At 43.5% G+C, this 19,779-nt stretch overlaps 1 protein-coding gene across 1 annotated transcript in view; it reads right to left on the reverse strand.

Moving 5' to 3' along the window:
* TRPC4 (transient receptor potential cation channel subfamily C member 4) overlaps positions 1–19,779 on the reverse strand; it is a 544,275-nt gene that overhangs the window by 242,697 nt on the left and 281,799 nt on the right.

Here is a 19,779-nt window from a genome sequence, read left to right on the forward strand (position 1 = left end):
CACTAGTGTGCACCCCCTTGCGCCAGCCGACCCGGATTTTATAACAAGCGCATGGCTGCAGGTATATTCAGTGGCACTGCTATGCTGCTGAATAGCCTGATTAAGTAAGCTGGATAAGTGTATCCAGCTAACTTAACTGGATGCTCAGCAGTTAAAATATGGGCCCAAGCATTGTAGTTTTATCAGTCCACATACAGATGTGACAGTTCTCATAAATTCCCGACTATGATTCACCAAATGGCTTCTTCAGTGGCAATTTTATCGCCATAAACCACCAATGGTGTCTTCACTAAAGCAAAAACAAACAAAGCAATATTTAAAAACAGTTATATTTGACGGGCTCATTCAAAACCATTAGCAAAAATCCCCCTTATCAACATAAAAACACAAAGTGACTCTCTTGCATCACATGATTAGCAGCACCATTCTGTAGAAATGTGAATCGTGTCCTCGATCGTCTTAACAATCGATTTCGGCTGGGAGGGGGAGGGAATCGTATTGTTGCCGTTTGGGTGTGGAAAGTATCGTGAAAATCGTTAAAATCGTGAGCCGGCACACTAAAACCCCCTAAAACCCACCCCGACCCTTTAAATTAAATCCCCCACCCTCCCGAACCCCCCCCCCAAATGCCTTAAATTACCTGGGGGTCCGTAGCAGCGGTCCGTAGCTTAAATTACCTCCATAGCCTTAAATTACCTCCGTAGCAGCGGTCCGTAGCTAAATCGGGGGAAGGGGGAGAGCAGGAAAACCGGCACACTAAATCGTGTAGTCTTCAGCCAGCGCCATTTTGCAAAATGGCCGCCGCAAAATGGCGGCGGCCATAGACCAAAATGATTCGACACAGGAGGTTGTTCCGGACCCCCGCTGGACTTTTGGCAAGTCTAGTGGGGGTCAGGAGGCCCCCCCAAGACGGCCAAAAGTTCCTGGGGGTCCAGCGGGGGTCCGGGAGCGATCTCCTGCCGCGAATCGTTTTCCGTACGGAAAATGGCGCCGGCCATACGCGCCGGCAGGAGATCGACTGCAGGGGGTCCGGAACCCTCGCTGAACGACCTCCTGCAGTCGATCCCCTGCCGGCGCCATTTTCCGTACGGACAATGGCGCCAGCCATACGCGTATGGCCGGCGCCATTTTCCGTACGGAAAATGATTCGCGGCAGGAGATCGCTCCCGGACCCCCGTTGGACCCCCAGGAACTTTTGGCCAGCTTGGGGGGGCCTCCTGACCCCCACAAGACTTGCCAAAAGTCCAGCGGGGGTCCGGAACGACCTCCTGCGTCGAATCGTTTTGGTCTATGGCCGCCGCCATTTTGTGGCGGCCATTTTGCAAAATGGCGCCGGCTGAAGACTACACGATTTAGTGTGCCGGTTTTCCTGCTCTCCCCTTCTCCCGATTTAGCTCCGGACCGCCGCTACGGAGGTAATTTAAGGCTACGGAGGTAATTTAAGCTACGGACCGCCGCTACGGACCCCCAGGTAATTTAAGGCATTGGGGGGGGGGGTTCGGGAGGGTGGGGGATTTAATTTAAAGGGTCAGGGTGGGTTTTAGGGGGGTTTCGTGTGCCGTGTTTTAGTGTGCCGCTGGACCCCCAGGTAATTTAAGGCATTTGGGGGGGTTCGGGAGGGTGGGGGATTTAATTTAAAGGGTCGGGGGTGGGTTTTAGGGTGTTTTAGTGTGCCGGTTTTCCTGCCCTCCCCCTTCCCCCGATTTGCGATTTTTTGACGATAAATCGGGGGAATTGGTATTGTATCGTGGCCCTAACAATTTTTGACGATTTAAAATATATCGGACGATATTTTAAATCGTCAAAAAACGATTCACATCCCTACCATTTTGTTACAACAAATGTTCAGCACATGCTACCAATCAATCACATGTATATCTTACTCAAACACAAAACAATCAATCAAATCACAACTACATTTAAAGGAATATTCCCCATTCAATCTTATTATTTAAACCCGCAGGATTTAAAATTCCACCTTTGTTCCTGACAAAGGAGAATACCATTCAAATTACCTTCCTTAACATTCAAAATCTGTTGGAGCACAAAAAAATCAAATGTCATCCATAGAATAGCCTAGTTCCAATAAGTGTGCATTTAGCAGAGCTTCTATAGGATTGTAACAAATTGTACTTCAATTACAAGTACTTCCATTACAAGTACTTTAATTGCCTGCATAGTTTTACTTACATAGATTAAACCACAGAAACACAAGATCAAATATATAACCTAACATGATTCACAAGTTGTGTGGGAAGACAGTGTATAAACTTTACCAGTACATGAGGGTACAAATCTCTGATAAGGGACAGCCAGAACTATGATGACCACTAGGGATGTGAATCGTTTTTTGACGATTTAAAATATCGTCCGATATATTTTAAATCGTCAAAAAATCATTAGGGCCACGATACAATACCAATTCCCCCGATTTATCGTTAAAAAATCGTAAATCGGGGGAAGGGGGAGGGCAGGAAAACCGGCACACTAAAACCCCCTAAAACCCACCCCCGACCCTTTAAATTAAATCCCCCACCCTCCCGAATCCCCCCCCCAATGCTTTAAATTACCTGGGGATCCGGCGGTGGTCCAGAACGGCGGCGGTCCGGAACGGCCCCCTCAATAGAATCGTGTTGTCTTCAGCCGGCGCCATTTTTCAAAATGGCGGCGGCCATAGACAAAAACGATTCGACGGAGGAGGTCGTTCCGGACCCCCGCTGGACTTTTGGCAAGTCTTGTGGGGGTCAGGAGGCCCCCCCAAGCTGGCCAAAAGTTTCCTGGGAGTCCAGCGCCGGCTGAAGACAACACGATTCTATTGAGGGGGCCGTTCCGGACCGCCGCCGTTCTGGACCACCGCCGGATCCCCAGGTAATTTAAAGCATTTGGGGGGGGGTTCGGGAGGGTGGGGGATTTAATTTAAAGGGTCGGGGTGGGTTTTAGGGGGGTTTAGTGTGCCGGCTCACGATTTTTCACGATAGTTTACACACCCAAACGGCAACAATATGATTCCCTCCCCCTCCCAGCTGAAATCGATCGTTAAGACGATCGAGGACACGATTCACATCTCTAATGACCACAAACATCATCATCAACAGGCACCCCAAATAAACATGATGAAACTAAAAGATCATGTATATTACATACTTTTCTAAAAGCAATCAAAGGCAAATGATTAGAAAATTTTCCATGAACCTCAGAAGAGGCCAATGTTTTTTTTTAATAATGCTCACAATCTGTGAAGTATTGACAGTATATGATAAAATACAAGCCATCTAGTCAGAGGACTCATCCTGATATTTCTGAAATAAAAGATCTCTATTAGCATATAGGGAATGTTTTCGAACCATATTCACTGGGTAGCCCTGCTGCAAAAAATGTTCCCTCATACAAGATACTTTCAATTTGAATTCACTTACAGTGGAACATACTTGCCAAAGCTGGAAAAACGGGAGGATGGCAATATATTCCTTTTAGATGTATCGGATGAAACCTATTGTAACCCTGACTCTGGGTGCAGACTGCTACTTGATGAGGCCATAAAAATATTTGTCGTTCTCGTGGGGACAGGAACCCTCCCAGGATAGCTTGAACACTGTCTCTTCCTTCCAGGGCTTGGATCCTTAGTCGACTTGGGGGGGGGGGGGGGGGGGGGGGGGGGGGAGGTGACACCCAAGGCCCCGACTGCTAAGGATGGCTTCCTTGTATCCTTTTATTATTTCCCAGGGGCAACCAATGTATGGCTGTCCCGGAGCATGCTGAGTGTGCCAAGGAAAGGCTGGAGTCACTGAGTTAGTGTCCAAATGAATATTTACTGATGAAAATGATGAAAACTGGCACAGTCTTAATTCACAGCAGCACAACGATTTCTTGTGTCACAATTTCCACCTCAATCTGTGCAGGAAGGTCAAACGCCAGCCAGGGGATTTCCTACCCTTCTGGGCTTGGAAAAATAGGATCCACAGGTGGGCAGGATGTCCTTTTGATGGGCAGAAACACCCTCTCCAACTGGCAGACATATTTTTTTGTAGTCTCTGCACAGAGATAAACTCCTTTCTCTCTCCAAGGTTTAGAAGCACCAGTTGAGTTTCTTCTTGAATAGCAGGCTGACTTTACTCACAGTTCGTTGGCTTATTCTTGGTTACTGTTGCAGTCCTTGTTCTTTTCTATCTTTTGGATCCCCGATGGGAGGAACCGCAGGAGCAGGACTCTTAAGGCTCCCAGCAGGATGGCAGTGCATTCAGAACTACTGACCTGGATCTTGAAATTAGATTTACAAAACTCAGAAAAAACTCTGGGGTGGCTCCCAGTGGGACACTACACCTCCTTCCTCACTGAGGCTCAAACGGAGGGCAGGTCATTCGACAAATTCCCACATGAGAGGCTTCTAAGAAAACTAAAAAATCATGGGATAGGAGGCGATGTCCTTTCGTGGATTACAAACTGGTTAAAAGACAGGAAACAGAGAGTAGGATTAAATGGTCAATTTTTACAGTGGAAAAAGGTAAACAGTGGAGTGCCTCAGGGATCTGTACTTGGATCGGTGCTTTTTAATATATTTATAAATGATCTGGAAAGGGTTACGATGAGTGAGGTGATCAAATTTGCAGATGACACAAAATTATGTAGAAAAGTAAAATCTCAAGCGGATTGAGATGAATTGCAGGAGGATCTTGCGAGACTGGAAGATTGGGCTTCCAAATGGTAGATGAAATTTAACGTGGACAAGTTCAAAGTGATGCATATAGGGAAAAATAACCCTTATTGTGTTTACATAATGTTAGGTTCTATCTTAGGAGTTACCATTCAGGAAAGAGATTTTGGCGTCATAGTGGATAATAGATTGAAATCGTCAGCTCAGTGTGCTGTGGCGATCAAAAAAGCAAACAGAATGTTAGGAATCATTAAGAGGGGAATGGCAAATAAAATGGAGGATGTCATAATGCCTCTGTATTACTCCGTAGAGAGACCTTGCACCTTGAATACTGTGTGCAATTCTGGTCACTGCATCTCAATAAGGATATAGCTGCACTGGAGAAAGTGCAGAGAAGAGTGACCAAAAATGATCAAGGGCATGGAACGGCTGCCCTATGAGGAAAGGTTAAAGAAGTTAGGGCTGTTCAGTTTGGAGAAGAGACTAAGGAGGAGGGATATGATAGAGGTCTACAAAATCATGAAAGGACTTGAACAAGTTAATGTAAATTGGTTATTTAATCTCTCAGATAACAGAAGGACCAGGAGGCACTCCCTGAAATTAGCAGTTAGATTATTTGAAACAAATTGAAGAAAATTGTTTTCACTCAGTGCATAGTTAAGCTCTGGAATTCATTGCCAGAGGATGTGGTTACAGCAGTTAGTGTAAATGGGTTTAAAAAGGTTTGGATAAGTTCCTAGAGGAAAAATCCATAAACTGCTACTACGGTACTAATTAATAAACAAAGTAGCTTGTGATTTATCTAATGTTTGGATACTTGCCAGGTACTTGTGACTTGGATTGGCAACTGTTGGAAACAGGATGCTGGGCTTGATGGACACTTGGTCTGACCCAGTATGGCAATTCTTATGTTCCTATGTTCTTATAGATCTTCCCTAATCTGCGCAGGCCCAAACCCAGGGTTTCCCATTCCCTGAGCCAGACTCTGAACAACCTCCAGCGAGGACCCAATACTGAAAAAATAAAAGTTCCAAAAAATGATAGAGAGGGGAATAACTCAACCAGACAAGTTGCGTACTGGAAAGGAACCCCTCCCGACTCTGGCCAGGACCACCAAGCAGTGCTTGCCTGGCTGGCTGGGCCTATAAAATAACAAAAATCTCCTATCTACCTTCTGTACTCAGTAGTAAACCCAAAAGGACTACCTCCCAAGCCGTAGCAAGGGCGCAGTTATATAGTTTTCCAAGTGGGATGGCCATGGCGCACCCCGCAGAAGGAGGGGCTGCATCTGCATGGAACTCCCCAATCCATCCTCCTCTGACTAGCTGACACTGTCACTAAATACCCAGGGCTTATTGATAACCCGAGAAGTGCCTGGGGTTCACTATTATAATATAAAAAGCTATTTCTATCCGTTGATTTACTATATAGAGTTGTAATAAATTCACTATTCTCAAACCAAACCACATATTCAAGAACTAAATCTGATATTGTTCCATTATATATGTAAATTTCAAATTTAGGTCACTATTATTTAAAAATTGAAAAAGTAAAAAAATAAAAATTCCCCTGTGTTCCATATCACTCCATGAAAATATCATCTACAAACCTCTACCACAAGCAAATAAAGCAAGATATCAGCATCCTGCCTGGGTTTAGGCCAAGTTCTTAACATCTTCCTGGGGTCTATGCCTAGGCAAGGCCGAGACTTTCTTGCCTGGGCCTAGGCCTTTTATTCAGATCCCTTCCAGACAGCGTAAGTTGGGGCCCGGAAGGAGCCTGGCCCTGGCATTTTTTGAAGGGTGGGAGGAATGAGCTGCAGAGGTGCCTCAGGAGGCACATTTCAGTTTTTTAAATCCATTTTTGTTGGGGGAGGGGTTAATATTTATTTTGTTTCTGTAAACTACAGAAGCAAAATAAACATTAAATGAAATTCATAGAAAAAAAAAATCTCCCAAAAATGAAACAAATAAACGATAAAAATGTTTCCCCTGCACATAAATAACTTTCTTTTCCCTGTTTATTATGTGACTGATCAGTGACCCAGTAAGATGTCACGATATGATTCCATTATTTTTAGATGTGTTATTTATGAGTGCTTTTTTGGGAGCTGTGTGACCCCTGGATTTGTGGAGTTTCAGTGTCCCAGAAAACATCAGGGACAGGATACTTGAGGGCAAAGTACTTGCCCAGAGGCAAACTGGAACCCAGCTGGCGGGTGGGAGGCAGGTGACCAGAAGAGGGCCACATGTGTAGGTGCAGGCGAGGCCTTTGCAAGGCTTGATGGAACCCTCAAGTGGCCAAGGGTTGTGGCCTGGTGGGTTTAAGAGTACCATAGAGGCATTATGTGACAGTATGTGACAATACATGTGAACTCACATGCTCTGTGTTTGTAGCATATGATTGTTTGACAGCAGAACACCTTTTCATGTTGTGCAGTCAAGTTGCTGTACATTGACATTCAGGGGTAAATTTTAAAACCCGCACGTGTGCTCACATGGATGCAGTGATTCTATAACATGCACAGTCGGCGCACCCATGTTATAGAATATGATTCCCGCGTGTATATGCGAGCCCAATTTTTATATCAGCGTCTTGAGCGCACGGAGGAGGGGGGGAAATACGCACGGAGACGCGATCAGGCCTACACCAGTTCCCTCCCAGCCGCTCCAATTAAGGAGCGGAATGGGAGGGAACTTTCCTATCCCCCTTCCTACTCTGCCTCCCTTTTTCCCTCTCCTCCCCGACCCTTAAAACCCCTTTTCCTACCTTTGTATTTATTATTTTGGAACTTTCTTCATCTGAATAGATGACGTAAGTTCCGCTAGTCAGCCCCCGCCTCACCCAGACCCCACTCCGTCCCTTTCAAGGAGCCCAGCACTTCCATGTATACCGGGGGATACAGCCTGGCTACGCTCATATCCCCCAGTTTTTACGCACGCCGGGCTTTTAAAATTTGGACTATATAGTGGGGTACTGAATATTTGCCTTGTGTTAACATGGGGGATCCAAGGTTATTACACCTTTTAATTGTGTAGTCTCACTCTCATGTTGCCTTCTGTTACGTGCTTGCTAGCCTGACAAACATTGATTACAATATGTTGACTTTAAGTAAATGCTTTGCTTTCTTTCCTTGTTTGCAATCTTTTCTGTGCTCTGGATTCCTACTTAGGACCCTCCCATTTGTTGACTACTTTTCTATTTTTAGATTTGTTGTTAAAAATGGAGATTTTGAAGACAGTTTTCAAGACCATTTATATGGGTAAATAGCAATTTACATCTTTAAACTGTCTGAAAATTGTCCTCTCTCTATACAAAACAAAGTACACATATACTAATAATATTTGTGGGTTCCTTGATATTCAGGTTTTTTGTTTGTTCTGTAAAAAAGATGCAGTGTCATTTTCATAACTAGTGTTTATTGTCACTTACTCTACGATTGTTTTTAGGCAGTGATATGATTTTTTTCTTACACAGCGGTAGAAGAGACATGCTTGTGGAAGTATAATTGGAGATGATATATATGATTTCTAAAGAAGTACTATTAGTTAATGGGGCAGATTTTCAAAGGCTACACACGTAACCCAAGAAAATCTGCCCCTGCGCGCACCAAGCCTATTTTGCATAGGCTCGGCGGCATGCGTATGGGGCGGGCCAGGGGCGTGGAGGTGGGGCTAGGGATGGTTCCAAGTCCTCCGGCACAGCGGCCGTGTTGGAGGTTCGCGCGCCGGCAGCTGGCCGGCGCGTGCAAGTTACGCCTGCCAGAGGCAGGCGTAACTCCTTCAAATAAGGTAGGGGGATTTAGGTAGGGCTGGGGGGTGGGTTAGATAGGGGAAGGGAGAGAAATGTGGGGGGATCCAAAAAAAAGTTCCCTCCAAGGCTGCTCCGATTTCAGAGCAGCCTTGGAGGGAACGGGGAAAGCCATCGGGGCTCCCCTTGGGCTCGGCGTGTGCAAGGTGCACGTGTACACCCCCTTGTGTGCGCTGACCCCGGATTTTATAACATGTGCACGGTTGCGCACATGTTATAAAACCAGATGTAGATTTGTGCGTGCCAGGTTGCACGCACAAATCTATGCCCGCGCATACGTTTTAAAATCTGGCCCAATATGTATATATTAGCATGTGTGATAAAAAGAATTGCTGTATGCTCATGTGCTATTAAAGTCAGCCGTTCTTTCTAATTTAGCCACAGCTGTATTCCAATAATATATGCATCTTTTGATATGTCTATGGCTCTGATTACTTATGCTGTCATAGATATGTGCTCTGTATTCAAGAGTATAAGAAGTTAGTATGAGCAAGATTTTGCATGAATTTGGAATGCAACTATATGACAAGTGAATGAACAAATATAAGAATGAGAGAGGCAGTAAAGGTGTGAATGGAATGCAAAAATAGCATAGATTATGAGAAGAATAATATTGTGAATGTAATATATGATATGGGCATTAAGATAGATCCAAGCACTTTTTCAAAGATAAATACAATAATTCATAGACAGAATATTAGCACTTGTCTTTTAAAAGTTTATTTTTCATGAAAAAAGGGAGCACTTTTCAGAAAGCCTACATAGATGCAAAGGCCACTAGTGCTTTGCAGCTGTGGACTGTTTAGCTAATATTCAAAAGGTAACTATGCAAGTAGTTTCCATTTGCATGGGTACAAAGTACCTGCAGATTTTGCACCCACTTTTCTGTGTGCAAACATTTGCTGGAAAACAACACACGCAGATTAGAAAAATGAATCTAGCTGTGTTGTTTTCTAAATCCATCCTCTTTCTCTTCCCGGGAAAGCATCCGCTCTGCCCAGCTAAAATCACAGTCATTGTGGAAGCTCATGCCACGTAATTTTTGAGCCAGGCAGAAGGGGCAACTTTCAGACAGCCTATTTACCCAGGTAATCTCCACAGGTATTTTGTACCTGCGGGGCTGCAAACTAATTTTCAAAAGGAAACTCCCTGTAGAGTTTCCCTTTGAAATTGTGGGCCAGACAGTGACACTCACTTGTAACGTACCAGCAATGAAGTAGTACAAAATAAGCCTCAGAAATTATGAATGGACATATCAAAATAAAATGCCAGTGCACATACCTATAGCCATATTTATGGTGGCCAATAGTCAAGCTCTGTTTTTACATGGGAAAAGACATGTTTACCTACATAATAACCTCTGATTTAGACCCCCTTATTGCTTAATATTCTGAGTAGGTTGTTAACATTATGGGGGGATATTTAAGATAGTTTGCCTATTTTTCAACAAGTGAAAACTAGTTTTAAGTGTATTAATTTTTTTTTTATATAACAAGCTATGTGGTTGAGGCAGTCACAGACTTACACTGGTTTTAAGAAGGAGCAAACGTGTTTGGATCTGGGGATTGCCAAAGAGAATAAAAGGCAGAAATGTGTGTAGCTTTTTGGGTGTTCATAAGCATTTCTGTAGGTAGTGTGAAAGGCATTAATGGAGGATCTCCTCAAATGAGCTCCAAATATTTTATTTCTGATTTTCTTTGATGTCTAACACTGCTTATAAGGAAGTGAGGGTAAGTAACAATATGCAGTGCAGATTTCACATTAGTCCACTGAGATACACAGAACTAATATCAACAAACAACTTGCAGATGATACATTTATATAGGAACAACAACAAATTTTTGTCTAGCTTTAGATAGCTGTGCTCCCATCAACAGGTCAGTACAGAATGATGTTGCCCAAATATAGAAGTAAACTGGGCAGAATGAGCTAAAGAGGATGATGCTTGAATATACAAGTAAGCAATAATCTAAATTGCAATGTATTCAAGCAATATTATCCTTAGCCCATACCTCAATGACCTGATGAATGAAGCATAACTCTCAAAAGCTAGTCAAAAGGATTGTCCCATAAACACATTTGGCCAAATTTTCAAAAGCCCATGCATGTAAAATACGGGGTTTACGCATGTGGCCAGGCCTTGCGCACGCCACGTGCATTTTAAAACGGGCCCGGCCACATGCGAAAACCCCGCTATGTGCACAAGTGCCAGGCCTCTCCAGGGGGGCGGGGAACAGACTGGGGAAGCGCAAGCTGCCAGCCAGCCGGCGGATGTAACTTACTTCTGCTCCTGAGGATCAGTAAGTAGAAAAATAAAAAAAATTGGGGAAGCTAGCTAGGGGTTAGGAATTGGGGTGGAGAGGGGAAGGAGAGGGGGAAAGAAGGTTAGGCAGGGGGTTAGGGAACTGGGGGAGGCCCTATTGCGTCGCTGCATGCACTTAGGGGAAAATTCGCCCCCCTGCACACATGGATTTTTAAATCCAGTGCACATGTGCACCAGCCATCAGATTTTATAATATTTGTGTGCCAGCACTCGCATGTTATAAAATTGGTGTATCCATGTGCATGCGCCGGGAACCGCGTGCACATGGATGCACGCGCGCTCCTTTTAAAATTGACCCCATTACCTACAGCTTATTTGCAGGCTTTTATTTCACTTTTAAAATGTGAAATATGTGAAGCCATTCTAACTCTTGTAAAACAATGTGTGACCTTATTATAAAGAAATGCATTTTTTCAGCCACATTGCTAAGATTTTGATCAAATATCTTTTATGCAACTCTTTTTTTCCCCATTGCTTCTTATGGAGTTGGGATATACAGCATAAAAGCTTCTGAGCATATTTAAATGAGGAAATGTAATGACTGGGTATAGGCAAGATTTTTCTCTTTTTGCCTTAGGGGCAGATTTTAAGACTTGCGTGCAGGCGTACATGTGCGCCTGCTACCCGGCGCACACACGCGTATGCACGATTTTATAACTTGCACACACAGGCGTGCGCAAGTTATAAAATCGGGGATCGGCATGCGCAAGGGGGTGCACACTAGTGCACCTTATGTTGCGCCGGAGGTGGACCCTTGGGCCGAGATGGGGTTGACGCTACCCGTAGGAGGGATCCTACGGGTCCCCACGTCAGCAGGCAGAGAGGGCTGATGGACGAAGGCTGGCTGATGCTTCACCAATACCAGCCCTTGTTCCCCGCGGGTTGAGGCTTTGGGTGCCGGGGCCGGCTGGACTTAGGTGGCCTCCGTCGGTAGTCATCGATGGAAGGATCGAGGTCAGCCCAGAGGCAGCAACTAGTGTCGGTATCAGTCTGTACTGGATGAGGCGGAGTCCCGGAGACCCGGGCATCAATAGGAACATAGTCTGACAGGGGGCACCCGAGCAAGAGCAGGCCGAAGCCTGAATAAGCTACGTCCAGAACAAAGGTTGAAGAGGCGTCGTTGAGCAAGCTGGGTTCAAGGCTAGTGGCAATCTGGAAGCAGTGGCAAGCAAGGCTGAGGTCTGGACGAGGAGAGAATCAACGGAGTAGTCAGGCAATGCAGAGGTCAAACCAGGTGAGCAATACAAAAGGAAGACGAGGAACATGAACGAGGAATCAGGAACGAAGATACTCAGGATCAGGAACCAGGAACAGACGAAGCAACAAGTACTCGACTAGCGAGGGGACCTGTTGCAAAGCCAATCTGAGGAAGCGGGGTCCGGGCTTATATACCGGAGCTCTGATAATGTCATCATCCGGTGCCTAAGGCTAGGTTCCCACCGTGGGCCCTACTTAAGGTTTGGCTGTGTGCACATGCCTAGGGAGGGGCACAGCACTAGTCGGAATGGCATCTCTCCACGGGCCACACGGAGAGGCCCGACGCGGAGCACCAAGAGCTGTAGCAGAGTCAGAGGAACAAGGGGTGGCCCGAGGATGGAGCCAGCGACCCACGGCCATCAGAGATGAGGGACCAGGTGCTGGACTGCTCTGGAAGAGGTGAGGGGGCTGAGCCACGGGTCTGCCGTGGCCAGCGCGTGTAACAACTTGCGCGTGCTGACGCCTGCGGGCTTCTCCCGTTCCCTCTCCCTAACCTAACCTTCCCACTCCTTCCCCTACCTTCCCCCCCCCCCCCATATTCTTATCAATCCGTTTGTGCCTGCCTGGACGCAGGTGCAGGTTGCACACGCTGGAAGACTACCGGCATGCGATCCTCCGACACAGCAGCAAATGGCTGCTGTGTCGAGGCCTCTAGTCCCAGACCGCCCCTTTTTGCAAGCCCCGGAACTTAGATGCTTCCCGGGGCTTTACGCGCGTCACCAGGCCTTTATAAAATAGGCCCGGTGCGCGTAAGGCGATTTACATGCGTAGAGCTTTTAAAATCCTGCCTTTAGTTCAGGGTGACCTTAACTGAGAGCATGCTCGCTTGCAGTTCTTTTACCCAATTTCAGATATTAGTGACATCATGAGATCAATGCCACATATTATTATTATTTGTTCAATTTGATTAACCATCCTTTGATACAGTTCCATTAAAGCATTTTACAATAAAATCCAATAAATTATATACAGATCAGGAAAGGTAGAATAAGGTGCATACATATTACAATAAAATTGATCATTTATGTATTTCATGATTCTGGGGGCTGGCCTAGAAACTTGATTAAATGGGATTCTGTTTTCACATGATACACATGGCTTCTGAGTACAGTTTTTGAGACATATGATGTGATAATTTCTTTTCTCACTAAACTCAAAAATATCTTTTTGCTAGATATTATCTATTTGCATAAATTGAGCCCTTAATGTTTACAGCAGACATTATTATTGAACAGGTTCTGTGGTACTATAGCTTCAACAGACTGTGCTTGTGTATTATAAAGGCAATTTCTGGGGATATTGATGTGACTTAAGCTATGGGGCTTAGTAGTAGATTTCAATTTTAATTTTTCACCTCTCAGAACTGAAGACTCAGCTGTGAAAACGGTTTTAGACAGAGATACAGTAGGGTTACAGAGGAGAATGTGTCACTAAAATGTGGGGTATGGAACTAATTTTGTATTAGTCATTTCTTATCCCTCAGGTTTCCAAGCTGAATTGGAAAGAAGGTTTACTTTTGTTTGTTTTTTTTACATTGCTAACAATAGAATACATTTTTCCAAAAAGAAATCATGAAATCTAAGTAAGCAGAAATGTTAAAACTATATCTAATGTATAAGTTCATTAAATCTGGTATGCTATGTTAGGATTAATGCAGAGCACCCTGAAGAGAGATAATACAACAGGGATACTTACTATATACTGAACATCGTTAAACAGAAAAGAAAAATGTTCTTGTTTTCAGTGCAGAGAAATTTGTGTTATAAATCAAATGAACAAAGTATATTCAAGCATGTCAAGTAAAAATATTGCACCGCTTTGGGGACAGCGATCAGACACACACAGCAAGGAGAGAAAATAATCTACAAGCGTGATTGTAGCAGCTGTGTCCAATAGCATCAACCATGGAAATATGGAGAGGTATTGTTTTCCAATGCTGGGAAGATAAGGGGGTATATACTTTCTTTTTCTTCTCAAATAACTTTACTCCTTGAATCAGAAAACGTTTTTGTCCTAAAAGGTACCACATTAATTGCTTTGGCTCATACTTTTCTGAAATTAAATAAAGCAAGGGCATTTGAGGAGTCCATGATAATCATGAGTAGCTTTATCTGACATAAGTCACAGTCAGTTCCATATGATTTACTCGGATGGGGGGGGGGGGGGGGTGTCGATTTTAAAAAGACCGCGTGCCAGCGAGCGCATGTGATAAAATCTGTTGGTGGCACGCACATGTGCGCTAGATTTTAAAATCCATGCATGCATGTGCAGGCGGTGTGTGCAGGGGGAACACATTTTTGAATATTACACACGACGGCACAATCAGGCCTCCCCAGTTCCCTCCCAGTCCACTCCAATTAAGGAGTGGACTGCGAAGGAACTTTGCTACCCCCTGCCTAACCTTCCTTCCTTTTCCCCTCTCCATCACGACACCTAACCCCTACCTAGCTACCCGACATTTTTTAATCTTACCCCCTTACTGCTCTTCCAGAGCATAAGTAATTTCCATGCACCGGCTAGCTGCCGCCGCACGCTTCTAGGGGACAGCGGCTAATGGCCGCTGTCCCAGCCAGCCTCCACCCGGCCCCACCCTGCCCCTCCCTGCCAAGATCATGCCCCCCAGCCCGACCCTTTTCAGGACCCGGCACTTGTGCACGTCCCGGGGTTTACACATGTGGCCGGACCCGTTATAAAATGCGCGCTGCATGAGCAAGGCCCGGCCTCACGCATAAACCCCGATTTTTACGCACGTAGGCCTTTGAATATTTAGCCGAAAGGGAATAAGAATGTTCTAATAATTTTGTTTATGTATGTGAGGTTAAAGAGATTACTTTGTTATAACCGATCTAACTTTGAATGTAATGTACTCCATGATTCGAGACACTCCATGATTAGAGATAAAATTGGTGTAACCTATTTCTAGGGATGTTCATGCTGAAAAGTTTTTTGTTTTGTTTCATTTTGTTTGGGTTTTCTTTCATTTTTTTGTGTTTTAATTTTTAAAAATTTAATTTGGTTTTATTTGCTTTTCTGTTTTTTTAGGGATGATTTTAAAAGCCCGTCATGCACCAAAATTGGGAGATACATGAGTATGTCTGGCCCCTGCATGCCATGTGGATTTTAAAAGGCACCTGAGTTCGCACGTATATCCCAGTACACGCACAAATAAATAGTTGCAAAAAGGAGGCTTGGCATGGGAGTGGTCTGGGCAGGAATGGGCAAGACACGGGCATTCTGAGACTTTAACATGAAATGTGCTTGTAAGTATTTACGCGCACCGAGGACCCCTGCCGCGTAAATTTACCATTGCTATGGATGGCGTGGAAGTAATAAAATAAAACATTCTAGGCTAGTCAGTGGGGTTTTAAGGGTTTGTACTAACAGGATAAAAGGGAGGCTATTTAACTAGGGGTGGGTTAGGAAATATTATCCTTTACCTGGGCGAACTGGGAACGAACTGGGAAAAATGGTAATTGCATCAGCGTGCATGTCTACTAAAATCTGTCCACTTACGTGGTAGAAGTGGCATTTGCTCGCACAAGCACGCGTCCATATAAAATTGTGCACACATGTACACACGTACAGCCTATTTTATACATGTATGCATATATGGGCATGTTATATTTTGGCCGTGTCCTTTGGCATGAGCCGGCATAGGCGCGTACATGTATGCCCGTGTGCCAGTATCAAAGTTACCATCCCTTTGTACAATATTTGCAAATAGCACACACTAAGTACATTCAAGGTATGTTATTAGTCAATAGAACACAACTGCATTTAATGCAGGCTATTTGCAAATAACATATACAATTACCAAAATAATAAAATAACACTAAATTTGTTTTTCTGTTATTTCATTTCAGAATGACCTAAAAAAAGAAGTGCACATTCCTAACCTACAGTAAAGCTTAAGATGTAACTATTTGCTGACAGAAATGTATTTCCTTACTTTTATTTTTCAGACCAATATGGAACAGGTAATTACATTGTTTCTAGTGCAGGGGAGCCCTAGGACAAAGTTCTCTACCCTACAGCTGTAGGGGAGCCCAGGTGGGCATCTCATGCCAGCAGGCCTTGAAGGTAGCTATTGCACATAGGGGTAGATTTTCAAAAGGTTACACGCGTAACCCCGAAAACCTGTTCCTGCACATGCCGAGCCTATTTTGCATAGGCTCAGCGGCGCGCACAAGCCCCGGGACGCGCGTATGTCCCGGGGCTTTGAAAAAGGGGCGGGAAGGGGGTGTGGTGCCGGTCCGGGGGCAGGACCGAGGCCTCCAGCACAGCGGCTATGCGGGGGATGGCGCGCCGGCAGCCGGCCGGCACGTGCAAGATATGCCTGCCACAGGCAGGTGTAAAAAGTGAAACAAGGTGGGGGGGGATTGAGGTAGGCCTGGGGGGTGGGTTAGATAGGGCAAGGGAGGGGAAGATGGGGGGGGGGAGTGGAAGAAAAGTTCCCTCCAAGGCCCTAGAGCTTGGCACGCGCAAGGTGCACAAGTGTGCACCCCCTTGCGCCCGCCGACCCCGGATTTTATAACATGCGCACTCATGTTATAAAATCGGGTGTACATTTGTGCACACCGGGTAGCGTGCACAAATGTACCCCGCACGCGCTTCTTTAAAAATCTACCCCATAATATACAGCAGAGGAGTGAGTACATGTTTTGCCCTTTTGTGAAAGTTAGCATGAATGTATTGTTTATGCATGCCTAGCTGAAAATGTCATGTCTGTTCATAATGCTTGTGTGAAAAAATGATAATTTTGTCCATTTTGTGTGTGTGAGCACATACTCATTGCCATTCATTATATTGTCCATGATACATGCATGTACTGATATGTGTCAGTTATTTTATTGATGCTATGTGTTACTGAAGGAAGACATGGGTTATATTCAGTTATTCAGTACCATGTTCGATCTCATGCTTTCCTTTCTGCCTTCTCAACACAGTCAGATGTGCTTGGTTATAGTATTACCTTCTGAAATATTCTGCTTAATGCTGATCTTCTGTTAATCTTTTTCTCTGTTACTCTTCCCTGCCTTGATCATGCCTTTCACATCTCTGCTTTCTTTCTTCCTTTGTAGTGTGATATTACAGACATCCCTTGCAGGTGCTTAGGCAGGTTGAAGGAACGTTTATGTACTTGTTCTTTCATTCATACATTGTTACTCTTCCTTTGCTGTTATGTAACATTCTAGTCCTCTGTCAGTGCCAATCAGCAATAGCCATTGTCACAGATTGCTAAGGATAGAAGAACCATCAATATCTCTCACAAGAAGCAGTGGTTGTAAAGTTGGAGAAGGGTCTAAACCAATGATGGGAAACTCCAGCCCTCGAGTGCCAAAAACAGGTCAGGTTTTCAAGATATCTATAATTAATATGCATGAGAATGATATGCATGCACTGCCTCCATTGTATGCAAATCTATCTCTTGCATATTCATTGTACATATCCTGAAAATCTGGTCTGTTTGTGCCACTTGAGGATTGGAGTTTGCCATAACTGGTCTAAACACACTTATCTCTACCCATCCTGTCCACTTTTGACTCAGTCCTTATAAATATGGTACAAAAGTGATGTATTTGTGTTTGGCAGGAAAAAACAGCATGTGGTGACAGGTCTGAGGAAAGAATATACATTTTAGGTGTAAGTTAAGGTGTTTTATGTGTTCCATGAATGAAAGGTAGAAAGGTAGAAAAGTTGAAGTGAAATGCATAACTGAATTAGGGTATGTAAAATTGCTTGTAAGGTTTCAGAAGCTAGTAGAAGCATACCTTTTTAAGCAGACCTTTTGAAGTATTTAGGAGCTGCCTTGCACTTTTTCATTTTGGAATTGTCATGGCTTGTTGATTTAACAGCTACTGTCATTTGTTTGTGTATTTTGTCTTGTTTTTGTATAGATTTTAGGTAGAATGTTTGAGTTTTTATGAGATTTTAGTCTTATTGGTGTTTCTGTATTTATTTTTTTATTCTTGGGTATATGTGGGTTTTATATATTTGTATCTATTTATTAATTTATTTGAAACTTTTTTATACCAACATTCGAGAGACATCACATCGGTTTACATGGAACAATTGGGGAAAAATGATACAAAAAAACTTGTTAACTTTACAGTAAAAAAGGATGATGTAAAAGGAGGTATAACATAACATATCTAGTTAAGGAGAATAAGTGCGAAACAATAAAGCATGTTAAAAACCTAGAAATGGTAAAGGAAAAACTGAAAGGATAATATGAGAAAAGGGGGAGTTGTTATTTTTATTATTTGTATATCTGATTTACTATTTCTTTTATTAATTGTTTGTATGTTTTTATTGTGAGCCACCTAGACAGGTTAATAGTGTGGTTGAGAAATACAATCAACAAGTAAATAAATATGAATAGTCATTGTGGGTGAGTCATGATTGAAAAGATTGCTATGTATTATCACAGAATAGTGTGTGCGTCTTGTGATATCTATGTATAAAGTATTAAAGATAACAGCCCCCCTGGGTGTATACTGTTGTCATGACAGGCCACAACTAGGTCTTAAACCATGATAAACTGTGATTAGGACAACTAGGAGGCTGGATCCTTGCCTTCTGATCCAGTAAAGGACATTGATAAATGCAGACTTGATTCAGATGAAGATACCTGGCAAGGAGCCTAATGGCAGAGACTGAAGAACTGGATTTGTCTGAGAAACTAGAAAAAGGGCTGTTGGGAACACAGGAATGTTCCCATCAGCTTGAAGGCTGCTGAGCCACTACAGATCCTGAATTCTGTGACCCATGAGACTTAATCTGATGAGTACCTGAAATTTGACCTAAGAAACATAACCAATATATGTATACTTGGACTTGAGCAAGGAATAGACCTGAAGATATATTGTTGTTATTAATTTTATACTTTGAGCTGAACTGCCTTGAAGTACCACTGGATGTGCATATAGTGGCGGTACCCTGGATGAATTTGCATTTATTTCTGGACATATTAAATATGCTTAGAAAAGACCTATGCTTTGCTTTTGAATCTGCCATATGTAAGAAGCATGTTTCTGTTGCCTGTTAAATTGCTGATAAAGCAGCTGGGAGTCTGACAGCTGTGTGCTTGAAGAGATCAGCAGTAAATATATAGCTGGGTTTACATCCATGCAGAAAGTTTATAGAGTGCAAATGTGAGTGTGTGAAGTGTGATTGAATAAGTGCATGAGAAAGAAGTATTGAAATTGTAAGGCAAGTAGAAATAGACTGCTTACATTGGCATAATAGTATGCAGGTGTGAAGATAGGATAGATTTTTTTTTAATGAATCAGTACAATCCTAGTAGGGCTAAATGGCAGCCGCTGAATATCTGGCTACGTTCAGTGGTTGCCACTTAGCTAAGTAGATATCTGGATATCTTGTGGATGAGCAATGGCTGGATCAGAGAGGAGCAATTTATCTGGTTAACTTAGCCAGAGATAAGTACCAATATTCAGGCTGATCCATTTAAGTTAATAGGATAAGTTAGGCCTGCTCTATAGCAGGTCTAAACTTGGCATGATAAGATTTATCCGCCTGAGTGGCAATTTCTAAGATGATATTCAGCAGCATAAAAGTGCTACCAAAGATCCCATGTAAGTTAGCCAGATAACCTTTATCCTGCTAAATTACTTAAATGTTTATTTCTAAATGTTAAAGCCTGGATTTTTTTAAAGTAGTTTTGCATCAGAAATTTAAGGCCATTTGTAAAAACAGAAAACAAAATAGAGGTTTTCAA

This window comes from Rhinatrema bivittatum, chromosome 5 (genome assembly GCF_901001135.1).
Source record: "Rhinatrema bivittatum chromosome 5, aRhiBiv1.1, whole genome shotgun sequence".
NCBI classification, from domain to species: Eukaryota; Metazoa; Chordata; class Amphibia; order Gymnophiona; family Rhinatrematidae; genus Rhinatrema; species Rhinatrema bivittatum.